Raw genomic sequence first — 20110 nt, 5'->3', positions numbered from 1 at the left:
ATTGAATCACCAATTGTTTAAGCCACGCTATCGGCTTTTCAAGCAGCCACACAATCAGCTGTTCAAATTTTATTTATCTACTTGTTTAAGCCACACAATCGGCTTTTCAGTCAGCCACACAATCGGCTGTTCATACTATTGAATTACCTATTGTTTAAGCCACGCTACCGGCTTTTCAACCAGCCACACAATCAACTGTTCAAATTCTATTTATCTACCTATTATTTAAGCCACACAATCGGCTTTTCAGTCAGCCACACAATCGGCTGTTCATACTATTGAATTACCTATTGTTTAAGCCACGCTATCGGCTTTTCAACCAGCCACACAATCAGCTGTTCAAATTTTATTTATCTATTTATTGTTTAAGCCACACGATCGGCTTTTCAGTCAGCCACACAATCGGCTGTTCATACTATTGAATCACCTATTGTTTAAGCCACGCTATCGGCTTTTCAAGCAGCCACACAATCAGCTGTTCAAATATTATTTATCTACTTGTTTAAGCCACACAATCGGCTTTCCAGTCAGCCACACAATCGGCTGTTCATACTATTGAATTACCTATTGTTTAAGCCACGCTATCGGCTTTTCAACCAGCCACACAATCAGCTGTTCAAATTCTATTTATCTACCTATTGTTTCAGCCACACAATCGGCTTTTCAGTCAGCCACACAATTGGCTGTTCATACTATTGAATTACCTATTGTTTAAGCCACTCAATCGGCTTTTCAACCAGCCACATAATCAGCTGTTCAAATTCTTTTTATCTAATTATTGTTTGAGCCACACAATCGGATTTTCAGTCAGCCACACAATCGGCTGTTCAAACTATCCAATCACCTATTGTTTAAGCCACACCGTCGGCTTTTCAGCCAGCCACGCGATCGGCTGTTCAAATGCTATTTCTTTCTTTTTTAATGCTATTATTTAATGCTATTTCTTTATGTTTAAGCCAGTTTATTTATTGTTTATGTTCATGCTATTCTTCCACCAGATACACAGAATACTCAAATGAGCAAAAATTCAAAAATGTAAAATAACAGCTCAGTCAACACTATGTTCACGGAGAGAGTTTTTAATTACTTTGAATCAGACAAAAATGGTATAACAAAAGCAAGTGTCAAAAAACTCAAACTACAGCTCAAAACTTCAAAATTACGTAATTCACAAAACTAATTTCAAGTGCAACAACAAAAGCACACGTGACAGAGTTACAAATTTCAGGCGAGTATACCTTTAATTCACATTCTCAGCGAGTAGCTTGATCTTCTTTATAAGATATTGGCTCAGAAACTCATAAGAACTGAGGTGAACCCCATCAGAGAAATCGCGACCAATGGCTTCCGCTAATTCTATATGTTTTCTTTTGTATTTGTTCAGCAGCCTACTATTCATTTTGCGTATTCCGTCAGGATTGTTCAACCGCGGAATAATATCTGCCGTCAACACTACAGTATTGTTCTGCTGGCAGTAACTGAACAAATCGCGGATTTCCGCTGTTAACTCTTTCAGGGACATATCAGCGGGTGTAAAGATATCCCTGGGGCAAATATCATTTCCCCCAATCATGATGACTAATACATCGTAACCTCTTAGCTCATTTGTGTAATTCCTCCAATTGCGGGCTCTCTCTCCGCCTTTGCCCAGGGCAACAACATTTTCGGGTAATTGGAGCCTTTGAACATGGCTGTCCCCAAAAATTCCAATCTTTTTCTCTGTAAAACTGCTCATTTTTAGCTGAAACAGAATTAAACTTTTTTCTAAATTTGTTTATGCCCAGCTTTTGTATATACATAATATCAACACCTAAGACAAGACAAGATTGAATATCATGGAGCTTTCGATACAAACAACCTTTCAAACAACATTAGTTGAAAATTAAAAAGTTTGGGTGACCTGTAAAAATGGTCAACAAATTAGCCCCTTAAAAAATGTAGCCCACTCGTACCCACTTTTTATTTATACATACACACATAATATCAACACCTAAGACAGGACAAGATTGAATATCATGGAGCTTTCAATACAAACAACCTTTCAAACAACATTAGTTGAAAATTAAAAAGTTTGGGTGACCTGTAAAAATGGTCAATAAATTAGCCCCTTAAAAAACGTAGCCCACTCGTACCCACTTTTTATTTATACTTACACACATAATATCAACACCTAAGACAAGACAAGATTGAATATCATGGAGCTTTCGATACAAACAACCTTTCAAACAACATTAGTTGAAAATTAAAAAGTTTGGGTGACCTGTAAAAATGGTCAATAAATTAGCCCCCTTAGAAAACGTAGCCCACTCGTACCCACTTTTTATTTATACATACACACATAATATCAACACCTAAGACAAGACAAGATTGAATGTCATGGAGCTTTCGATACAAACAACCTTTCAAACAACATGAGTTGAAAATTAAAAAAGTTTGGGTGACCTGTAAAAATGGTCAATAAATTAGCCCTCTTAAAAAACGTAGCCCACTCGTACCCAATTTTTATTTATACATACACACATAATATCAAGACCTAATTCAAGACAAGATTGAATGTCATGGAGCTTTCGATACAAACAAAACAACCTTTCAAACAACAACAGTTGAAAATTAAAAAGTTTGGGTGACCTGTAAAAATGGTCAATAAATTAGCCCTCTTAAAAAACGTAGCCCACTCGTACCCACTTTTTATTTATACGTACACACATAATATCAACACCTAAGACGACAAGATTGAATATCATGGAGCTTTCGATACAAACAACCTTTCAAACAACATGAGTTGAAAATTAAAAAGTTTGGGTGACCTGTGAATATGGTCAATAAATTAACCCTCTTGAAAAACGTAGCCCACTCGTACCCAGCTTTTATATGTACAAACACATATAGTATACATGCATACAGACATACATAACTTCGAGCCCGATAAATGACCTGATAAAAAAACCTATTTTTAAAAATAGTTGTTCGCAAACTTGAATATGAAAACCCAATTTTTTGCCTAGCCCAGCTATACCACAAATCCTCAAGCAAAAAAGTCCTTGACTAGAATGAACAATTCAATTGAACAAGTCTTTGACTGCAATGAAATTCACTTTTTATGAAAACGCACAAAATTAATTTTTGAGCTCGAAATCTCACAACGTATTAAGTAATTTTTACTCAGACCAGCTAGATCAACAATTGGCCCTGTATCAGAACCTAATAGGACTATGACACTCCTAAGTAGACCCTCAATTCAATCGAACAAGTCCTTGACTGCACTGAAATTCACTTTTTATGAAAACGCACAAAAATAATTTTTGAGTTCGAAATCTGACAATGTATTAAGTAGTTTTTACTCAGACCAGCTAGATCAACAATTAGTCCTCTATCAGAACCTACGAGGACTTTGACACTCCTACGTAGACCCTCAGTTCCATTGAACAAGTCTTTGACTGCAATGAAATTCACTTTTCATGAAAACGCACAAAAATAGATTTGAGCTCGAAATCTGACAACGTATTCAGTACTTTTTACTCAGACCAGCTAGATCAACAATTGGCCCTGTATCAGAACCTACTAGGACTATGACACTCCTACGTAGACCCTCAGTTCAATTGAACAAGTCCTTGACTGCACTGAAATTCACTTTTCATGAAAACGCACAAAAATAATTTTTGAGTTCGAAATCTGATAATGTATTAAGTACTTTTTACTCAGACCAGCTAGATCAACAATTAGTCCTCTATCAGAGCCTACGAGGACTTTGACACTCCTACGTAGACCCTCAGTTCCATTGAACAAGTCTTTGACTGCAATGAAATTCACTTTTCATGAAAACGCACAAAAATAATTTTTGAGCTCGGAATCTGACAACGTATTAAGTACTTTTTACTCAGAACAGCTAGATCAACAATTAGCCCTGTATCAGAACCTACTAGGACTATGACACTCCTACGTAGACCCTCAGTTCAATTGAACAAGTCCTTGACTGCACTGAAATTCACTTTCCACGAAAACGCAAAATAATTTTTGAGTTCGAAATCTGACAATGTATTGAGTACTTTTCACTCAGAACAGCTAGATCAACAATTAGTCCTCTATCAGAACTTACGAGGACTTTGACACTCCTACGTAGACCCTCAGTTCCATTGAACAAGTCTTTGACTGCAATGAAATTCACTTTTCATGAAAACGCACAAAAATAATTTTTGAGCTCGGAATCTGACAACGTATTAAGTACTTTTTACTCAGAACAGCTAGATCAACAATTAGCCCTGTATCAGAACCTACTAGGATTATGACACTCCTACGTAGACCCTCAGTTCAATTGAACAAGTCCTTGACTGCACTGAAATTCACTTTCCACGAAAACGCAAAATAATTTTTGAGTTCGAAATCTGACAATGTATTGAGTACTTTTTACTCAGAACAGCTAGATCAGCAATTAGTCCTCTATCAGAACTTACGAGGACTTTGACACTCCTACGTAGACCCTCAGTTCCATTGAACAAGTCTTTGACTGCAATGAAATTCACTTTTCATGAAAACGCACAAAAATAATTTTTGAGCTCGAAATCTGACAACGTATTAAGTACTTTTTACTCAGAACAGCTAGATCAACAATTAGCCCTGTATCAGAACCTACTAGGACTAAGACACTCCTACGTAGACCCTCAGTTCAATTGAACAAGTCCTTGACTGCACTGAAATTCACTTTTCATGAAAACGCAAAATAATTTTTGAGTTCGAAATCTGACAATGTATTAAGTACTTTTTACTCAGAAAAGCTATATCAACAATTAGCCCTCTATCAGAACCTACTAGGACTTTGACACTCTACGTAGACCCTCAGTTCCATTGAACAAGTCTTTGACTGCAATGAAATTCACTTTTCATGAAAACGCACAAAAACAATTTTTGAGCTCGAAATCTGACAACGTATTAAGTACTTTTTACTCAGAACAGCTAGATCAACAATTAGCCCTGTATCAGAACCTACTAGGACTATGACACTCCTACGTAGACCCTCAGTTCCATTGAACAAGTCTTTGACTGCAATGAAATTCACTTTTCATGAAAACGCACAAAAATAATTTTTGAGCTCGAAATCTGACAACGTATTAAGTACTTATTACTCAGAACAGCTAGATCAACAATTAGCCTTCTATCAGAACCTACTAGGACTGTGACACTCCTAAGTAGACCCTCAATTCAATTGAACAAGTCCTTGACTGCACTGAAATTCACTTTTTATGAAAACGCACAAAAATAATTTTTGCGCTCGAAATCTGACAACGTATTAAGTACTTTTTACTCAGACTAGCTAGATCGGCAATTAGCCCTCTATCAGAACCTACAAGGAATACGACACTCTTACGTATAACCTCAATTCAATTGAACAAGTCCTTGACTGCACTGAAATTCACTTTTTATGAAAACGCACAAAAATAATTTTTGAGCTCAAAATCTGACAACGTATTAAGTACTTTTTACTCAGACCAGCTAGATCAACAATTAGGCCACTATCAGAACCTACTAGGACTATGACACACCTACGTAGACCCTCAATTCAATTGAACAAGTCCTTGACTGCACTGAAATTCAGTTTTCATGAAAACGCACAAAAATAATTTTTGAGCTCGAAATCTGACAACGTATCAATCACTTTTTTCTCAGAACAGCTAGACCAGCAATTAGCTCTTTTTCAGAAACTACTAGGACTATAACACTCTTAAGTAGAATGTCAATTTTTTAGAATAAGTCCTTAACTGTAAAAACTGAAACTGTGCGCTGCACAGAAAACCAGACCAAAAAAAAAGCGGAAGCAAACAAAAAAAAAGCGCAAAATTGAAAAACCAACAAGAGCGCAAAGCTTCGGCGAACCTTCTTGCTTTGCAAGAACACATTCCCGCGATGTGGGAACAAGGACCAAAAAACCGGTCCGAAAACTGCAGCTCTGCGGTGCAGAGCAAACCAGACCGAAAGAAAGCGACAGCTAGCCAAGCTAGCAAGCAAAGAAGCGGGAAGAACTCACCTGGCAGCAGAGACGACAGCAGAGAGAAGAGAAGACAAGACAGGCAAACAAACTCTGAAAAAATACTTTGTTAATATACATAAAAGAACATCAAAGACAACACACGAGACGCACGGCTACCCCACGCACCGACCACCCCCCCGGCGCCAAACCGCCACCCCCCCCAAAGGACCCCCCAAAACACAAACCGACCTACGCCAAATTTTGGCATGAGTTCTGGATCAATGCCATGGAACTCCGACAACTCTAAAAGTGAGATCTACATGTCAGTAAAATGGTCATCAATGTAGTGTTTCCCCTCCTCAGGGGTCAATCTGGGATCAAATTTCCCGGTCAATTTCTCAAAAACGGCTGAAGAAAAACAAACGCCCTAAATACCGTTTGTAGCACTGCTTGAGATACACATCATATTAAAAAATGAGCCCAATCGGTACATTCTTCGAGGAGTTATAGCAAATATAAGGTACCGTACCAAATGACCCCAGAGCAGAGATACAGCACATTCAGAGCTAAAATTGACCATCTCAACTACATAAAATGAGGTGTAATATATATATGGGGACAATTCCCATTACAAATGGAGTTCAATGAGCTTATTTCTGGAGTCAAAGTAATGAATTTCAACATTTCACATGTAGAAACGTGAAACGTACCAGTCACTTACTGGACAAAATGACCGTATGTGTCGAGGCCGATTTCTCAAAAACGGCTGAAAGAAACAAAACGCCATTTACAGGGATTCAAGTACTGCTCAAGCTGAGTTCAAATCAAAAAACAGATCAAAAATCGGTTCACTCTACGAGGAGATATTTCAACATCAATGTACCGTACCAAATGACCAAAATGACCCATTTCGGGTCCTGTTTCTCTACTATAACCAATAACCACTCATTACCACTCATCATAACCACCTCTAAAATATATATGGGAACAATCCTCATCATCAGGCCAATCTAATGCACCAATAAACAAAATTTAAATCGCATTATAGATGATGTGACAGAGCTCTGGTGTACTGGTACCCTGCTCTCCAGCAGATCAAAATAGGGGTACATGACCTGGCCAATTTCTCAAAAACGGCTGAACAAAAACAAACGCCCTTAATACTGTTTGTAGCACGGCTTGAGATACGCATCATATTAAAAAATGAGCCTAATTGGTGCACTCTAGAAGAAGTTATAGCAAAAAGAAGGTACCGTACCAAACGACCTTGGGGGAGAGGTACACCACCTCCAGAGCTAAAATTGAACACCTAAACCACAGAAAATGATATATAAAGTATATATATTCGGAATCTGCATTAAACTGGCTATTCAAAACAGTATAATTTATACCAGAAGTGACAAAATTCAAAGTCACCAGACCCGGACCAAGTCCTGTCAAACGCTTCTAGAGGTAAAATCGAGGGCAAGTTCACTGGCCAATTTCTCTAAAACGGCCGAACAAAAATAAACGATCTTAGTTCAATTTGTAGCACTGCTTGAGATACGCATTATAATAAAAAATAAGCCCGATCGGTACATTCTTCGAGGAGTTATAGCATTCATAAGGTACCGTACCAAATGACCAAAAAAGCGAGGTGACCGCCATTCAGAGCCAAAATTGACAATCTCAACTACAAAAAATACCATACAAAATATATATGGGGAGACTCCCCACTAACTGGGTATTCTAAAACACTAACAGTTGTTGGGTAAATCGCGTGTTTTGTAGTACCGAAATTTGGGTCACCCATAATAGCCCGAAAATTCGAACTATTTCAAATTTGAGTATTAATAACTTTTTGATTAGGCCGATTTGGGAAACCAACCAAATACTGCAAGCAAGAGGGGTTCAGTGCTAACAAAATGAGATCACTTCCGTTTAATTTGGTCCAGTACTTTAGAAGATATTAACAAAACACTGTTCTGTACCCCAGTTTTTGGGCTAAAATCGAAGCCCAAGATCTCCGGAACCGACGTAAAACAACGTGAAACAGCGTTCCAGGCGTATTTGTGGGTATGATTCTGGTCAAAGTCCACGTTCTAGGTCACGGCAAACCTTCATGGTGAGGTGGGAAAAAATTTCCCACCTCACCATGAAGGTTATGATGTTTTGTGTGTTTTGACATAAAACAACATCAACAAAAATTTGATGAAATCGTGAAAAAAGAAAAATTGTTGAATTGATGCCATTGTTTGATACAATTAGCTTCAGCAACCTAAATAGTGTCTAGAAAACACAAAACGCACGCCCAAAAACTTGTTCAATTGCAAACAACACCACTTCACTCATTCATTTGGTCAAATGACCTATTTTGACTACCAAATATCAAGTTTCGCTAAAATAAACCTTCAAAACTAGTAAAAAAATGATACAATCTGTTTATAGTGATACTCCCCATTAACTGAACAATCTAAAACACTATAATTTGTAATCTTGAATCAAAAAAATTCAACATTATGTCACCGCCGAATTGGCCGAAATTGGCCGAAAGTCGAGGTTCGGCGCCTACAGAGCAAAAAATGACCCACTCAACTCCATAAAACCAGATAAAAATAAGTATGGGGTTACTCCCCACTACAATACAAATCCAACAAACCAATACATGTAGGAATACTATGGTATTTTGAGGTACGCATAATTGGTGAACACCAATATCACCTAAAATGGTGACTTTTTTTCAAATTTAGCAATCAATAACTTTTTTACCAGGCCGAATTAGGATAGTACAATATATGACAAGCCAGACGATTACAATGCCAATACAATTAGACTATGTTGGTAGATTTCTGCTAAGCACTTGACTACTTATCATTAAAACAACAAATTGTACCTCTATAAATCTAAATCTGCAAGACTTCAAAAAATGGAAGCTACTTGAGGACCGTATGTCGTTACCGCTTCTTTATTACTGTAATCCAGTTTTCCAGTGATCTATTTTTTGGTAGAGTACTTTGGGTGTTATTAGCAAATTGCTGAATTACACCCAACTTTTTTAGCTATTTTAAAAGCCCAAAATTGTCGAAAAACACGCTTGACGGCGTTTAATGGCACAACTGTCGTGTTTCTGGGGCTAATTCCAGTCTATCTTTGCGTTCCTGGTTGAGTCAAACTTTCATGATGAGGTGGGAAAAAAATTCGCACATCGCCATGAAGGCTATGATGTTTTGTGTGTTTGACACAAAACAACAGTCTCCGAAATTTGCCGAAATCATGAAAAAAGTAAATTGTTGAATTAACAGCAATCACTGGTATAGTTTGTTTCATGGACTAGAATATTGTATGGAAAACGCAAATAGCACGCAGAAGATCCTTTTCATTTACCAAAACACAACACAATCAATGAAATTTGAAGATAGACATGTTATTCAGGAATCAACCTTAAATAACCGTTCGACAACAAAGTTTCAGGACAAACACATTACACTACATGCATCAACAGCTTGCATGCTCTGTGAGGAGCGGTTTAGTTGTTTCTGATCTATCTAGAAAAGAAAACAATCTTCTCCTTGTATATAAAGACGTTTCGGAAAGAGAAGTTGTGTTTCAAATAAAAAAAATCGCTCATGGACGGGTACGTTTTTCTACGATGCCCATTGGAAAAGATAGAGACGTTTCCAAAAATTATTGTGGAGATACTCATCACTGAATGGGGAAAAATTTATTACTTTATCTGAAGCATAGACTTGACAACTCTACTATATCACCTCCATCACTGACAAAATCGTGTAAGTCTGGAATTCGGGAATTGAATTATCATTCCTGAAAAATATTCTCCTCATCACAAATTGAGGAAATGTATAGATTGGAAGCCTGCCAATCAAAAATGAAAGGCAACTAGGTTGTTAGTTCAGCTCGGGTTCCGTAGGTTACAACTCGGGCTTCGTATGTTGGTCAGACATGAACTCAATCATAATTATTTTTTTCAGCCTTAAAGCCTTTTTTTCGTTATCGTCAAACAAAAACTTTTTTCTCTGATTTAAACTGGCACTGATAGGGCACCGTTATGACAAAAATAAGAGAAATCGAAATCTTGAGAAATCACGCAAAATATCGTCAAGATCCTGTCAAGATCTTGGAAATGCTGCTGTGAGTTTGAAAAAAAAATGTTTTTTTCTCTAAGTTTTGACTGTTATGCAGGGCAATCGAACCAAAATTTTGTCTTTCTGAAAATTTTTGGGATGTAAAAGAAACATTTGTAAACAAAAGTAAAACTTGGAAAACCACGAAAGTTCCTGCCAATTTCCTGGAAACCCTCGTGTGGTTATTGAAGAATCCAAGATCTTGCGTGGACTTGGAAATGGTATCGTGGAAATCCAAGATCTTGCGTGGACTTGGCGTGGATGTCGTGAGTTCGAGCACTGGGTTACCTCAGAAAGTCAAAGGGTCCAAGATTAGGGTTCAAGTAGCATTTTTGTGCGAAACCATATACGGTGCATAGTGTTGAATTTTTAAGAAAACTGTAGGAGTGTTTACGAGATAATGTTTCTTGTCTATTGGTTTTTGTTACTAATTGAATCGACAATCTCATGCTTGGCCAGAAAACGTCAACGTTAACGGGTTACCAGCTCAACTAATTAAAAAACTTACTATTCTCTTTCTTCCGGCTGAGATCATTGGAAAAGTTGACACTCCCCAGTTTCCTACCAAGATTACCGGAAAAAAAAAGTGTTCCCGGGTTTCCCACAAAGAAAACCGGTCAAAAATTAAATCCCTGGTTTCCCACCAAGATTACCGAGAAATTATGGTATTCCCGGGTTTCCCGCCAAGATTACCGAGAAATTATAAGATTCCCGGGTTTCCCACCAAGATTGCCGATAAATTATAAGATTCCCGGCTTTCCCGGCAGGGTTTCCGGGAATGGGATCACTGGATAATTAGACAAGTAAAGAGACAAAACTATCGCTTTTCGTTCTTTCGCCCAATTTTCACAATTAAATGGCCAAAGAAGTCAACTCCAACTTTTGTAAGGGATGTTGAAGCATCTAATCTGTCGTCGGGTAGATCTGCCATTACTGGTGCTATTGTTTGCGCTCTGCTCTTTCTGCAGGCAACGCACTTGTTCTAGATTGATCTTAAGGCGTTCCATTGCCTGGGATCCACATTTTCTGCTGAACAACGTTTCTTACATGCTCAGTGCCCTTGTGTTGATTGTCCTTGTGCTCTTTTAGCAAGATGAATTCCAATGTAGCAAAACTGGATGCTTTGCAATGAGGTTCAAATGAATTTTGCCTATTCTGCCTTTGGCTCGAATAGATCCTTCTTCATCTTGGAAGAGAGAGAATTGTAGAATTTTGCTGCCCTTTCCTTTCACCTTTGAGAGATTTCATCTCTTCACCAAACTGTTCTTGCTGTAGTAACTTGAAGATTGTTGCTTTTGCTTTTTTTCTTTCTTCAATGCTGACTACGAGTGTTGCTGGTTTGTGTTTGTTCAATGCTCGCTGTACGTATGCCACTGTATTCACTAGTCTAATAAAACTACAGAATCGTTCCCACTGAATAACAGCTTTCTTCTCTTCAGCCTGTATCATGAAGACTGGTGAGGATATATTCTCTTCATCTGATGAAAAGATTAGGTTCACTTGCTCTGGCCATTCACTTTCTGGTCGCTTCAACCAGGCCGGCCCAGTGAGCCACTCACTTCTCTTGAGTTCCTCAATGTTGATTGCTCTGGTGCCAATATCCGCTAGGTTGTTAATACCGCTGATATGTTTCCACTGTGAAAGATCAGTTGTATCTAGTATCTTAACCACTCTATTCGCCACAAACATTTGTTGTTTACGATGGTAATTGTGTAACCACTGCAATACTGTAGTGGAGTCTGACCAAAAAACTACAACTATTTATTTTCATTTCATGTTCCATGACTATCAGTTCTTTCAGCCTCACTGCCATGACTGCCGCTTGCAATTCCAATCGCGGTATTGAAAGATGCCTCATTGATGCCACTCTGCATTTGCCAATGAGAAATGCTAAGTCAGCTGAGTATTCCTTTGGTGGTGAACGTTGATAGGCCACTGCACGCATCGTGTCTTCGGATGCGTCAGCAAACGCATGAAGTTCGGCTTTATCCCTCTCTCTGTTGAAGTATCTTCTATCGATGCTTGTTTCAGCCACTATTGGAAGTTGTTTTTTTTTTAATTCACTAAACGGAGCAAACAATCCGATTGGGTTGAATACTGAAGGTACAAATAACAAAATCTTCCTCTGAGTGATAGGTGCCTCAACTTCCTTATTTGTACCTCTGCCTACTTGAATACTGTCATCAATAACAGTCCATTGTAGTTCTAGCACTGAAGATCCCTCCGTGTTGGGTTCCACTTCGACTTGCTTCGTGTTGCTGATGAATTTCAAGTCTTCTGGGATTTCTTTGGTAACTGCATCGTTATTGCTAATCCACTTCTTCATTTCAAGTCCATGTCGTGAGAGAAGAGGTTGTAGTTGGTTGAAGAATTCAATGGCTTCTTCAGGGGTTTCTTTTGATTTGATGAAATTGTCCATGTAGAAGCTGTTTTGTATTGCCTTTGTTGCTATTGGATACTCTTCTTCGTTGTCCAGTCCCACTCGCTTGAGAGCATAGTTTGCACAAGTTAAAGAACTCATAGCTCCAAATACGTGACGCTGATATTCCTATATCTGAGTAGGTTCATTTCTTCTCGGACGCCGTAAGAACCTCAAGCAACTTTTATCCTGTTCGGGAACTTGCACTTGTAGAAACATCGATTCGATGTCAGCTGTTAGGACTATTGGTCCTTCACGGAATCTGATTATTGTTCCAATCAAACCATGTAGCAGATCAGGTCCGTCCTGCTAGTAGCTTATCATTTAGGCATACTTCTTTGTATTTTGAGGCAGTTGCAATGATTGGAACAATAATAAGTCTTACTTTGCCAGGCTTGTTCGGCTTTAGCACTGGATGGTGTGGCAAATACCATTCCTTCCCGAAGGTGCCTTTCACTTTGGACTCGTCCCATATCTTTACAAATCCTTTTTCTACATCTGTATCTATTGGCTGGTGATACAAACTCTTCAAGTTTGGGTCCCTTTGGAATCTTCGCGCCAGTGAGTAAAGCTGACCCAGGGCTGAGCTGTAGTTGTTCGGTAGGTTTGGCTCTGGTTCACTCCACAGCATTCCCACTTCGTTTCGCTCGCCTATGAACTTCGTCGTACTCTCTAGCCTCTTTTGTGCCTGCAGTTCCTTCTTTGACAGGCTGACAACGTTGATTTTGGAAGCATAGGTTTCTATGTCCCACCATGTTTGGATATTCTCAATCACTTTCGCATCTTCTGTCAAGGCGAAATGACAAAAATTTTGTCTTCTTTTGCCCGTCATGGGTGCACTGACTACTCATACTAGCTCTATTAGAACGATGAAAGGTTCATTTTGTTGTGTTCCTACCTTAGATTCCAATGGGCGTTGTAGCTCATAAGCATCTTTAACAAAGATGATGCCAACTTCCATCAAGTTGAATGTTTTGTTGGGTAAAACACTCAAGGGATTGAAGCTTTGCTTCAGCTTGTTGTAGTTGTAGTTTGCGTTTCCCAAGGATATTGACGGGTGTGCAAAGGCTTCGATCGCATGCACCTTTGAAAGTAGTCCCTTTATTTTGAGAGGAATTTTTTCTGTCTTCAGATCTTTCGTTCCATGTATGCTAGATTTTTTGAGCGTCACATCGGTGCCTCGAGCTCTCAACTGCTCTTGCACACTTTGATCGATAAATTAAACCGTTGATCAATAATAGAGGAAAGCATATGTGCTCAGCTGCAACCGCTCTGTATTGAGAGAGGAACTATCTGAAGAGAGCTAGTAGCTTCGTTACTCTGGTTGATTGTTGCTGCGCTTACGTTGACTGCGTGATTGCCCTCGTCCATTTGTTTTTCAAGTGTAGCAATCGGTTGTGCTTCTTGATGCAGCCATTGATGCCGCACGCATTGACTTTACAATCTTTGATTGCATGTTTTTTGCCTAGACATCCGCAACATAAGCGTTGCTTCCTCACTGCTCCGTACCGATCATTCACACTCATGTTCCTGAATAGTGGACAGTTCCCTATTTTATGAGTGCCATCGGCTAGCGGACAGTGATTATTTTGCGTTTGCTTCGTTTCTTTCACGTTCGAACTCGCACTGAAGTTCGATGTTTTCGAGAACCGTTTGTCTCTATTTGGGCTTCTTCGGTCTTCTCCTCTTTGCTCTCCCTTGAAAATCCTTCATGTACGAATGCTATCCTAGATAGCCATTTTTCAAACATAATCAGATCAAGCTCTTCAGATCTTCATCTTTATCATGAACACAGAACCACCACTTCCATTTCTCTTTGAGAACTTATCTACTGTGTATCTACCATATACAGTGTCGAGCTTGATTGCAGATCACCAATCTGCTGGTACTTTTTGAGCACATTCACAAATTCGAAACAATAACTGAGAAACTGATCAGACCTGTTGAGTTGTGAGGTTTCACCTGACGTGCTTGGTGAAGACTCTCCAGCTGTGCATCAATGATCACATGAGGCCTTCCAAATTTCCTCTCCAGAATACTCCATGCAACACAATAGAACTGTCCAGAATAGCCCATTACAGAGATTTCTGACCTTGCCTTGCCTTTCAGTAGAGTCTTCAGACGGCTCATCTTCTCTGAGCCTGGTATTGGTCCTTGATCCACTCTAGCAATGAACACACTAGACAACTGCGGCCCTTCGAGAGGGTTTCCGTCGAAGTTTTTCAACTTCAGCGCTGGTAGGCTACTATTACCTGAATGGTCAGTGTCGTATCGTAGACCAGTTCTGGGGTAAACGTCTCGATCTTCAACACTTGAGGATCGGTCTCGTGAAGTGCAAAAACGTGAGAAGTGAATATTCCTGCTCACTTCAGGTGTTAGTGTTTGTTCTGGTGTTAGAGGGTTGTCGATCCTGGTGGCCCAGTCAGAGACGTCTCTCCTCTATGGGGTGCAGTTGAAGGGTGATTTGTCTCGAGCACCAGTTGATAGGGAACGACCATCATTGTTCTCTAATGCTGTTCTCTTCACTTTGCGCTCTAGCTCGCGCTCTTCCTCCAGTAGTTGGAGCTTGGTTTCCACATCATTCATTTGCCTTTCCAGCTCTAGCCTCCTCCGCTCGAACCGTGCCTGTTCCAGTCGCATCTTGGTTTTGAATTCGATATGAAATTTCTTCGTTCTTTCCTCGCGCCTTTGCTTTGTTGAAGATGTTTCCCAAAACATTCTCCGTCTCTTGGCCACTTGCTGTTGTTCCATTTTGCACTCTTTGAACATCTGGGTTGTCCGTTATGTAGTCTTATTGCTCTCGCTGTCGTTCGCTGCTTGGGTTGCGTTGCATTGCTCTGCATTCATTGCTCGTTGCGTGCCTTTGCTTATATATGAAAGCCAAGGATATTACAAACTTGCTTTGCATTTCCTTGCTTCTTTCAGATGCTCTTCAACGAATTTAGTTTGATAGGGCACAAGTTTGTTTCCACGCTGCAGTTGCTTGAGTTTTTCTTCCTCTAGCAGCTGACTAGTCTGTAGGTAGAGGACCTTTGGTTTGTTTGGTCGACCTGAATCTTCAATTATTTTGTAGCCAATCCCTGTTTTAGTATTAACTTCTTCCAAAAAATCTTGGAGCTTTTTGTCGTTCCTTTGAGCTGTTGATTGAAGCTCCTCTCTGCTGGTTGTGCTTGGATTGTCTGGTTGCTTTCTGCTTTGTTTGTTCCTTTTCAGTGAGGTCAACTCTTCAACGTGTTTTGTGAATTTAACTCGCACCTTTCGCTCTGCCTCACTGGCGTTGCGCTGTTGATTCGTTTGATGTTCTTTGGGGGTGCCTTTGGCACTCTCTTCATCAGATTGAACAGCAGCTGCCTTCCACTGTCTGGATCGGCGGACCAAATGTTACGGCTGCTCTCCTATCAAGGTCAAGGAAAATTTTACACCGCCCAGTTCGTTTTAGCGGTTTCAAATCTGTCCGGATATTTTGTTTTTGCAGATAAATTTCGAAACCTGTATTGTCCGCTATACTGTAGATTACCGTTGCATTACTTGTTGCTTTATTAGTCCTGATAACTAATTCCTGAATAACAAACTTGTTTCTCTCAGATTAGCAAAATAATTTAAATGGAAACAATCAATTTTTGTTAATAACTCAAATTATAAACCGAATTTTGGAAATCTATTTCAAACAATTTGTAGCCTTGTAAATTGGCTATACTTCTACAAAGTTTCAGCTTTCTGCTACAAAGATTACAGAAAAGGGGTGAGTTACTGTAACTATAACTGGACAAGAATAATAATTTTGAAAATTTAATGTTAGCAAGTCTCTCTATTGGTTTCAATTACACCAATGTTGAACTAGAGTAGGCTTCGTTGAAGCCAGCAGTAGAAACTGACTTTCTGCTTTGCACAAAGTTTCTCATACATAGGAACCTTGTTCCTCAGAAGAAAAAATTGAGAATATCAAATTGAATTCTTTTTTCAACAAGTCAAATTTAAGTTATAACTGTACAATCAATAATATGATCTAAAGAAACAAGACACGATAACAATTAATTTACCACTCCAGAAAGTGTGTTTCAATACGCAATGTATTTTAGTTTAATATTAACAAAATTGCAAATTTTCAACCGATTTGGTTGTTTTTCAAGCTCCTTTTATGCTGCTAGTCACGTGGGTTTACATGTCAAAATTCAACTGTTGATTGGTTGTAGATAATAATCTGCACAGAATGTGAACACTTTTTCATAACATCACTTTTTCAATGTAAATTTGGTGTCATGGGAGGTTTGTCAGCCGTATAGATATTTTGTCGAATATTCTATCAATAACAGGTTGATTCGCAATCCAATCGCAAAGAAACTGATGCAATACTGTTAAGTCGCAGTATTGTTTTGCTGGTGATTGAGGTAGTTCAAGTTTGAGTTTCACTTCATTAATGACGATTATGTACTAATAATAGTTGATAAATATAAATGTTGAACAATGTGAACAAATCCGTATGTCTTCAGTACAATGTGGCATTAATTTTAGTTCTTCATGCTATTCTAGTTTTAATCCTTGAAATGGCCTTGAGTTATTGAGCTCAAGCGCAATAAGCATAGTTCTGTATGACAAAAGTGGGTAAATAACTATACAAGGAATTGTTTCCTTTTTTCAAACCTGAGGTTGAGTGCGGGTATGTTTGTGTATATATGTAGGTATGTGGATTTGTAAGTAGCTACTTATGTATGTATGTATGTATGTATGTATGTATGTATGTATGTATGTATGTATGTATGTATGTATGTATGTTTGTAAGTATGTTTGTATGTATGAATATTTGTATGTATGTATGTTTGTATGTATGTATGTATGTATGTATGTATGTATGTATGTATGTATGTATGTATGTATGTATGTATGTATGTATGTATGTATGTATGTATGTATGTATGTATGTATGTATGTATGTATGTATGTATGTATGTATGTATGTATGTATGTATGTATGTATGTATGTATGTATGTATGTATGTATGTATGTGTGTATGTATGTATGTATGTATGTATGTATGTATGTATGTAAGTATGTATGTATGTATGTATGTATGTATGTATGTAAGTATGTATGTATGTATGAATATTTGTATGTATGTATTTTTGTATGTTTGTATGTATGTATGTATGTGTGTATGTATCTATGTATGTATGTACGTATGTATGTATGCATGTATGTATGTATGTATGTATGTATGTATGTATGTACGTTTGTGTTTATTTATGTATATATGTATGTATGTATGTATGTATGTATGTATGTATTAATGTATGTATTTAAGTATGTATGTGCGTATGTATGTATGTATGTGTGTATGTATGTGTGTATGTATGTATGTATGTATGTACGTATGTACGTATGTATGCACTCATTTTTGTATGTATGTATGTATGTATGTATGTATGTATGTATGTATGTATGTATGTATGTTTGTAAGTATGTTTGTATGTATGAATATTTGTTTGTATGTATGTTTGTATGTATGTATGTATGTATGTATGTATGTAAGTATGTATTTATGTATGTATGTATGTATGTATGTATGTATGTATGTATGTATGTATGTATGTATGTATGTATGTATGTATGTATGTATGTATGTATGTACGTATGTATTTATGTATGTATGTTGTATGTATGTACGTATGTATGTATGTATGTATGTATGTATGTGTGTATGTATGCATTTATGTATATATGTATGTATGTATGTACGTATGTATACATGTATGTATGTAGGTATGAATGTATTTACTGAACTTACTTGAGCACGAACCTATCATTCCTTATTTAGTTTTTCACTTAAAATACCAATTATTTTTCATTGCATCCATCAACAGGTTAGATGGATTCAATTCGTTTTTTTAACGTTATGTCCGCAGTTATGAACATATTTTTGTATGTTCATTTTCATACAACAACAGTACTCTGTTGAATTCTTTCAATCCACAGTAAATGAATGTGGTCAATAAAACGTATATAACGGAAACTTTTGACAACTTTTTTTCAAACTTTGATGTGACTTTTGCGTCAATATGAGATATTAATCAATTTATGAAAAACGAGCTTTTACTGCCTAAAATTGCTCGCAAAACGTGTTTCAGGATATTTCACATTAAATAAAACAGAAACAAGACAAAGATTTTTCAGATTTATCTTCTAAAAAACTTTTACAATTTAATGTTCCCACTGGGAGAACAATTTCAACATTTGTAAAATTACCTGAAATCGTTGAATATGACTCAAATCATGTTTCGTCACAGTTTACATCACTTCGAAGCAAGAATTCCACAAAAAATTTTTGGACCCCATTTTTCAAACCGTTTTACTTGTTTATGTGCACCACAGGGTGGCAAGTTTTCAATTTTTGAAAAATGCATCGATAAAACTCAATCAGAAAACATGTCTCATGACGTTTTACATCAATTAGAAGCAAAAAAATGATAAAAAACTATGGACCCCATTTTCAACATTTTTAAAACTTAATGTCCCTCACTGGGGGGGGGGGGCAATTTCTCCGAAATTTTAAAAATGCATCAAAAGCAATCAATGTCAATCACAAAACATGTTTCATGACGTTTTACATCGATAAGAAGCAAAAAATTGTCAAAAATTTCTGGACCCCATTTCTTAACAACTTTTACAGGTTAATGTCCCCCACTGGGGACAATTTTCCTAATTTTGAAAAATGCCATTTCATGACGTTTTACATCCATTAGTGACGAAAAAACGACAAAAATTTTTTTGGCACTTTTTTTCAAAAATTTATTTAATGTCCCCTAGGAGGCTAAAATTTCGATTTTTGAAAAAAATTGTTTACTGTTACTTGTTTACTCACAAATCAAAAGTAACAAATCTATTAGAGACAAAAAACAACAAACTGATCAAATAACAAGCAACCGAATTTTGAAAATTTTTTTCCGAAAAAAATAGGAGCTGACCAGGACCGCAATGAAGAGGGGACACTACGCATCAAGATAGGGAATGCAGAAATTGTCCGCTAGGGGGGACACTTAGGGTGACATATGCTGCAAATTTGCGGTAAATATCCCCTTAAGTGTCCCCCTAGGGGGAAAATTTCTGCATTCCCTGATGACCAAAAAAACAATTGGTTACTGGTGAGTAACGGTGAGCGTAAACATATCCAGGGCCTTTATTTCTACATTTTTTTTGAATCCAGCTGCGTCGTGCAATGCTGCATGAAGTCGTAAAACTTTGCTATATTTCAGTAAAGGCTCCAGTCGTGAATTGTCAACTCCAATTAAACCACAATAGGTTCTAAACTTAGGTGCTATTTCTCCGTCAGATTCGTTATGTAATAATCTGCGAGCTGCAACAACATATAGCTGACGATGTGATATGTGACTGAAAGTTAAATTACCTCTCAGTGATATCATTTTCATGTCTAAGCTTAATATCTTTTATTCCATTTTGTTCATTACTAAATTTATACAAAACGCGTGGCCTAGCAGCCTGAAAATTTTGTTCACTCAATATTGATTGGTTGTCAACGTGAAGAAAATCCTCTGCTCTGATTGGTCAACAATGTTTCCGAATTTTTCTGACACTGAACATGTTTGGACATAATC

The sequence above is a fragment of the Convolutriloba macropyga genome, chromosome 1, assembly GCF_964194025.1.
Source record: "Convolutriloba macropyga chromosome 1, txConMacr16.3, whole genome shotgun sequence".
In the NCBI taxonomy this organism is placed as follows: domain Eukaryota; kingdom Metazoa; phylum Xenacoelomorpha; order Acoela; family Convolutidae; genus Convolutriloba; species Convolutriloba macropyga.
Note: the sequence above shows the minus strand (reverse complement) of the source record.